This window comes from Crocodylus porosus, unplaced genomic scaffold (assembly GCF_001723895.1).
Source record: "Crocodylus porosus isolate Cpor-Errol unplaced genomic scaffold, CroPor_comp1, whole genome shotgun sequence".
NCBI classification, from domain to species: domain Eukaryota; kingdom Metazoa; phylum Chordata; order Crocodylia; family Crocodylidae; genus Crocodylus; species Crocodylus porosus.
This window is the reverse complement of record NW_017728949.1, coordinates 29,018,137-29,025,311: the sequence shown is the minus strand read 5'-3', so window position 1 is coordinate 29,025,311 and position 7,175 is coordinate 29,018,137.

The window sequence follows — 7,175 nt, the reverse complement described above, 5'->3', positions numbered from 1 at the left end:
TCTTGGGAAACTACCTAGTTTCCCCTTACAGGCAGGCAGCATTCTAGCCTGCAAGGGGTCATGCTTGGAACTGCCAGGAGCGAGATGCAGGGGGTGCCACATGCATGCATGTGGCCAGGAAAACAGCCAGGCAGCATGGAGAGAAGCTCCCTGCAGGTAAGTCTATGGAGGAGAAGAGGAATGGGTGGGGGCAGGCAGATTGAGGCCCCCCGCCATGCGGGAGGGAGTGAGGCCAGAGGCTGGGGCTAGGGGCACTGCCAGGGGGATGCATGGGATCCAGGGCCAGGGCAGGGAGCGGGACAGAGCTGTGGGCAGCTCATTCAATGAGCTTTAGTTGCCATTTTTAATCGCTGGGATGCTGATTATGTGATGGATGCCAGAGGCTGTTGGAGTGTGCCAAAAAATGGGTTTATTTATGTCAGTACATTTTAAAGTACTAACATAAATAAACCTTTTTTATTTGGTTGCTGCAGCGGCTTCTGACCTCACATGTAACCCATTTGATTAATGGATCAGTAGCAGCCAATATGGCTGGTTATAAATCAACCATCGGTGTTGGCCAGGAAAACCTTTATCAGTGCACCCCTACCTGAGACTGATTAGCAGCCATCAACTTTAGGGTTGATATTTAACAGCAGCAAAAATGCCAGTTTCAGGTTACCAGCACCAGCCAGTTTCAGGTTACTATTAGTATCATTGTCTAATGAAAAGCTGAGTATTCTTATTAGACACTGGACTTTTGCACTGGTTCTGTCAAAGGTAAACCACACTCCATATCTTGCTGCATCTGTTGATAAAACTTAGTATGATACTGCACGGCACTGCAAGAATGTGGTTATGCTATTTCTGGGAGTTACCTTCTGATCCAGAAGTGCAGAGTCAGGTACTTCTATGGTACTGCAGCCCAGTCAGCTAATTAATTTTGCCTCTGGGCTATGAAGGCAGCTACAGTAAATACCTCTGCTGAAAGACAACACTGACAGTATTCACACAACGCTGTGTCCAGGTTATACTACTTCTGCTTCTGAAGGTAGCGGTAAGTTACCTTGCAAGCAGGAAGCACATAGCCACATTCATGAGGCAGTGCTAATTAGTTCTGCTTCTCGGCAGAGTTATTAGCTCTATCAGGACAACATAACTAGAACTGGATGTTTTAAATTACTTCCAGTTCTAGAGGTCTATGGAGTGTCTGGAACTAGATGTAGATTTTGCCTCCTGAGAGTTGGTTGCCTTACCTTGGTATGTATACTAAAGAAAATATTAATTTATGCCTTGCACACCCAGATGTAAGTAGAAATAGCTGTCTAAAGTGAATGGAGGAAGGAAACCTAACAAGTAAAAGAAAAATAAAGAAACATATGGTTCCCTGAAATTCTGAAAGATCATTTTCAGAAAACAAAGAAACTTGTCCAATCTTCTTTGTGTTAATCACCTCAGATTATTATTTCTTCTTTCTCTTGTGACAGAACATATGTAAGTAACCCCTTTTATATTGATCTTTTCTATTCAAAAGTAAAGGAAAAAATCACCAATAGAAGAGGAACATCAAAGATTCTTAGTCAACTTTTTATTGGTAACATAATGGCATCAAAGTTAGTAGTTGAACACATTCTTAAGGATGTTGAATTTGGTGTTAGGTGTGTAAATGCAGAAAAAAAAATACGTATTCTCTAAGATATTGATATTGTGATCTGGCTGGATGCCATAGATGGGATAACAAAAGGGCACAGCAAATTCAAGTGAGGAATCTGTGCTCTCTCTCTAGTGTATTGTACCAGTGGTGATGTGTAGGAGGTGCATGTGCACCCCCTGAGATTTGCAGTGCACCCCGTGACAGAAGCGCTGCCAACATTGCCAGTGGTGCCTGTGGGCAGTTGCTGCTCACCACCCTTTCCCCCTCACTTCCGACACTACCAGCAGTATCTGCAGGTAGTCCCCAATCACCATTGGCTGCTGCCGATGCTGCCAGCAGCATCTGCGGGTGGTCACCAACTGCTGGTTGGCACTCACTGCTGCCACCCCTGTTGCCGCCACTGCTGTGGCCACCTGCAGGAGCTCCCTGTTTGCCACCACCATGCCCTTGCCACTGACACCACCACCACCCGTGGACGGTTGCCGTGCCCCCCCAGCCTCCAGGTAATTCATGTATTGTACCATAATGAAAAAACACAACCTTTTAAGTGGAAATAACTTATGTGCTGACCTTTTCAGGGTTTTTATCTATTTGTTATAAAACTGAGTCACAATGGTAACAAAATTGGAAATGGATTTGCCCTGTTGGACAAAATTGTACTAACATACTCTTCAAGGACTTAAGGAAGAAATATATCCTTCTGTCTGAGATTTGCCTGAAACTATTAGTAGTAGAAGGTACAATAGGAGATGCCCTAAAACCTCTGATATTGTGGGTACTCTAACCATGTTCCTGGCTGCTCTACCTACTTATACTTCATCTTTGCTTGGTACCTCTCCTTCTTGGGGCTGTACTGGCTTTCACCATTTCAACAGTGGAGAGAGACCAATTTGTGCTACTGCAATCTCCTTCCAGGTTGACTTTTCTGTCTCTGGATCTGACAGGCAAGACTCTTTGTTGTTGAATCAGGCCCTTTGTGTACACTTTGTGATGATTATGATTTGAATCATTTAAGCATTTTTTTTAAGATACAGTTTCCCAGGAAATGAAAGGTTGTGCAGATGCCTTTTGTTTACCATCTGGTCTTCAGTCTCTAACTGTTCTATTATGAGTGTGTGACATGAAGGGGGAAGCCTTTGGGAATCATCAGTCAACTATTTGTAGCCTGAGACCCAAGAACACCTAGGTTAAAAAAAAGGATGGGGTTGGGAAGGTATTTCTTTTGTGCTTTCAGCAAATATGACAAGAGTGAGGCAAACACCACCTAAAGTAAGACACCAGCACACATTCATATTTAGCTATAAACAAGTTGAGTTCGGTGTTTGCTTATTCCCCAGAATGGCCATACATCCTCTTATAGTCAATATACATTTCAAGGGGAACTGATGTTCTGCAGCTATGTAATTTCATTCATGTCAGCTGTTACTGTGACACAAGGATAAGCTTTGGCACTCACAGGGCAGAAATGGGCCCTGAGTTCATTCTGAAAAATTTGGCCCCCTATAAATATTCTGGATGCACAATACTGCTCTTCACTAGCGGCACTGTTCTTTTAAAGTTAAACGATTCTTCTTAAGTATAAGATAAAGGCAACACTGCATATCTCATCGGTACTAGAATGGCAGTGATGACAAGTTTCCTAATCCAAAACTGACCTACTACTTTAGTAGTAACTACATGACTTGAGCATGAGAAACCTGGGTGTAAGAATGGGCTCTGCTCTAATGACTCAGAAATACCTGGGGACATTAAAGTTAGGTTTCTGGGGCAGGGATAAGGTATCCCCTATTATCTTTTTCATAGAGATGGACTGGTGTCTGGCTTAAGAGAACTGTCTTCCTAAATTATCTTGAGAACCTGGGCAAAAAACCAAGACTAGGTCCACCAGAACAAATCTCAAACTTATTAAAATTCTGAAATCGTGGCACCATCAAAGTTAGTAACAGTTTGGCATAGGACTCCACCTATGCTCTGAATAATAAAATATATTTTGGATTACAGGTATCCCATCTGCATTGTTGTTCAAGTAGATCAGACACAACACAGGGAGGATTCCTGCTAGCTAGCAATCTCAAATAACTTTAACTAAACCCAATTAAAGTACTATAAATAGGGGTGTACCAATATATTGGTTGGTTATCAGATCGGCACCGATAAAAGGAGAAGTTACATTGTCAGCTATCAGCTTTTTTTGGTTGTTGTAATAGATAATTACAGCCGTATACCTGGAGCACCCCACCGAGCATAGTCTGGTCCCCACACCTCACAGCCAGCCTTAGCCCACAGCAGATTACAGGTCCCAGTGAGCAGAGGGAGGGGGAGGAGGTGCCGGGGAGAGGTCACAGGGTGCTGCAGTCAGCAACAAAGGGACCATTACTGGCTCCTGCTCCTGCTGCCACCATGGCAATGCCATAAGCTCAGCAGAGGCGTGAGCACTGGGGCTACTACAGAGACTTTGGCCTGCATGCAGGTGGGGTAAGGCACCGAGCACCTTTGCAAAAGTGGCTTCTCCTTCATGGTTGGAGGAAGTCAGCTGTGCAGGGCCTGCTGGCGCTGAGGCAACAGCATGCTCTGGAGCTCCAAACATGCCCAACACCACTGTCCATGCAAGGGTCTGCCTGCCTGCCTGGGATGGCAGCATGGGCTGCACAGGGAGTGGGACTGCAAGTAGGAGCCACGGGTGAGTGGGCAATGTGCATGAGAATAAAGCAGTCACTGCCTTCCTCATCAAGGCCCAGAGCAGGTTGGAGGCATGTGTGTGCACGTTATAAATGAAAAAGAAACAAAAGAAAGGATTATTTATGTCAGTAGTTTAAAATGCCTTGCACTATTCTAATATTATAAAAGCCTTAGTCTCTCTGTCTGGCTGTAATGCTTTATTTGTACTCTGATTGGTTGTCTGAAACAACCAATCAGAGTGCTCCAAGAGCAATCCAGACAGGAGGTGGTGGCAGCAGAGTGGACAGAGCAGGGGCGAAGCCAGCAGCACTGGTCTTTTCCCTCCCCCTGGCCCTGCTCCCTGGAGGCGGCAGCAGCACGGGGTGCTGGCTGAGGGGGATGGAGGGGAAGGCAGGGCAAGTGTCCCCGCATTGCTTCTGGGAGGTGGCAGCGCATGATGCTGGTGGTGCAGTGCTGGCTTCACCTCCCCACTCTGGCCTTGCTGCCAGTGCTGCCAGGTCCTGACCAAAGCCAGCAGGGAGGGGAAGGAGTGGAGGAGAGGCAAGAAGTGGAGGCAGGGCACAGTGGTGGTGCCCTGAGAACAGCCAGGAGGGAGGGAAGGGAGCTGGTGGGGAGGAGGTTTTGCATGGCCGGATGCACATCGTCAGAAACGTGAGGCACTGGGTGGTGGCTGCAACTGCTGCATGCAAGCTTCACCCCCCTTCCCCACTCCTGGGAGGCGGTGGTGCCTCGGAGTGGAGCTGTGGGGGGTGGGAAGGGACAGAGGCGGAGTGGTGGCAGTGCGGGCCGGCAGGTAGCGGCGTTCCATCCCCCTGGCCTTTCCCCCACTCTTGATGGGGAAATGGGCTAGTTACTGTCTATCAGTTATCAGATTGGCATCAGCCAAAATAGTTGGTTAATCATCAACTATTGGTATTGGCCAAGAAAATCTTTATCGGTGCACCCCTAAATATAAACAAGAATGGAATAAGTGGGTGAAGACCCATTAATTTGCTGCCATTCATATAAGCTGAGGGGCTGGCTTTAGATTTTTTTTAAAAATAGAGACTCTTTTCAGTGTCATACAAATTTAAAATCTAATTTTTCTTGAAAAAGTCCCCCCAAATTGAAGGCTTTTGAACCTTATTTCATTGAGTTTTGGTAGGGAGTATTTAAAAATGCATGAAAACAATATTTATTCTCTTCTAAAATAAAAACTGTAAAGATTTGATATAGAGAAATGCTGAGAACCTGATATTTCCATTGATCACGTTGATCAAGCTATTTGCTAGAAGCAACAAAAAAGACTAAAACAGGAATGCCAGACTTGTTTTTTTTTTTCACAGTTAGTAAGGCCTATGGTATTAAGGAATTTCTTATCTGAATACCAACTTTCACTTAGTTCCACTTAAAACATAGCATAATCAAAAATCCACTCTGCAAAAGAAGGGAAAAAGAAGTTATGAAACTGAATGAATACATAATTTTTCAGCTGGCAAATAAAGAAAAGATGATACCAAAACAGTATTATTGAATATGTTTAAGAGAATTTATAGTATGCAGCTAGAGTTGTTTACTAAAACAAATATGTTTTTGTACAAGGTCTTGTTGACATTTATATATTTTTCAGAGGATATCATGTTCAAGTGGAACTTGCTGTACCTTGACACTTTATGAGATCCTTAGGAGGGGAAATACCAGGCTTGAAAGAATGCTTAAAGAAAAGACATTGTGTTACTTGCTATATTTAGTGTATTATATAGAAGCTTGTGGGGCTGCTGAAACAGAAAAGTGGGTCCCCAAGGCTGGAATTGTGAGTTATAGATAAAACATTATTTTTAAGGTTTCTGATCAGAAATCCCTCTCTGATTTATCAAATTAGTATAAACTTCAATAATTCAATATAAATTCAATAATGCCATTGTTTGCTACTATATTGTAGATAGTATTTGTTATCTAAATACAGAATTATCAGTAATTAAAATGTAGTTTTGTTGTCTATAATTAGGGACCTACCATGGTGAGCATGGTGGGGCCCTGCTGCAATCAGCCCATGAATATGGCAGCTGGCCCCACAAAATTGACCAGCCACCCCTTGAATCAGGTAGACTCCTGCCTACAATTTCTAAGGGTGGGGGCACAATTGTCTGTATGATTGATAACTAAAATGTTCAGCCCAGTTGGTTAGAGTGTGGTGCTAATAATATTGTGGTTTAAACCCTGATTGAGGTCCTTACTTCTCTATGAAATCATCTAAATCAAGCTTTCCAAAACCAAAATAATGAATCTGAATTTTGATTAGATTACTTCTAGCCCTACTTCAAGGGATGTTGAGTACCTACTGAAAGGTGATTGAGCATCCTAAGTCATGCCTGAAGTTAAAGTGTGGCATTTTTGCCTTCCATCTTGCAAAACTGCACGCTTCCCTTACCTCTCTGTCTTTCATTAGGCTTCTCCCCCAATCCTCAGGTATGAACAGCTGCGCTACCAACATTCCTGAATGGTATGGAAATACAAAGAGGTAAGATAGTAAACAGTTGTGAATGTAAATATATGTTTTTACTGTATGTTACCTCTTATTCATGAAAGATGCGTTTATTAAGCCAAGTTCTGACCTTTAGGAAAGCACTGTCAGGGAATATGACATTCTGTAAGGGAAAATACAGCTGCCTAAAAATAGTGTCCACTAGATGTCTCTCAAGAGATTTTTTAAAAAAAAATAATGCCAAAAGTAAGCATAAAAAGTGCAGTGTATCTCTATTTAGCAAGTGATGTCTGAGAGTTTTGTGTGCATTGTACTAAATTACTTTTGTTTCCACCTCTATTCTAGCCAGTTGTAACATCTCACCTGCCTCAGTGGGACAACAGACCCCATTGAGCCGTA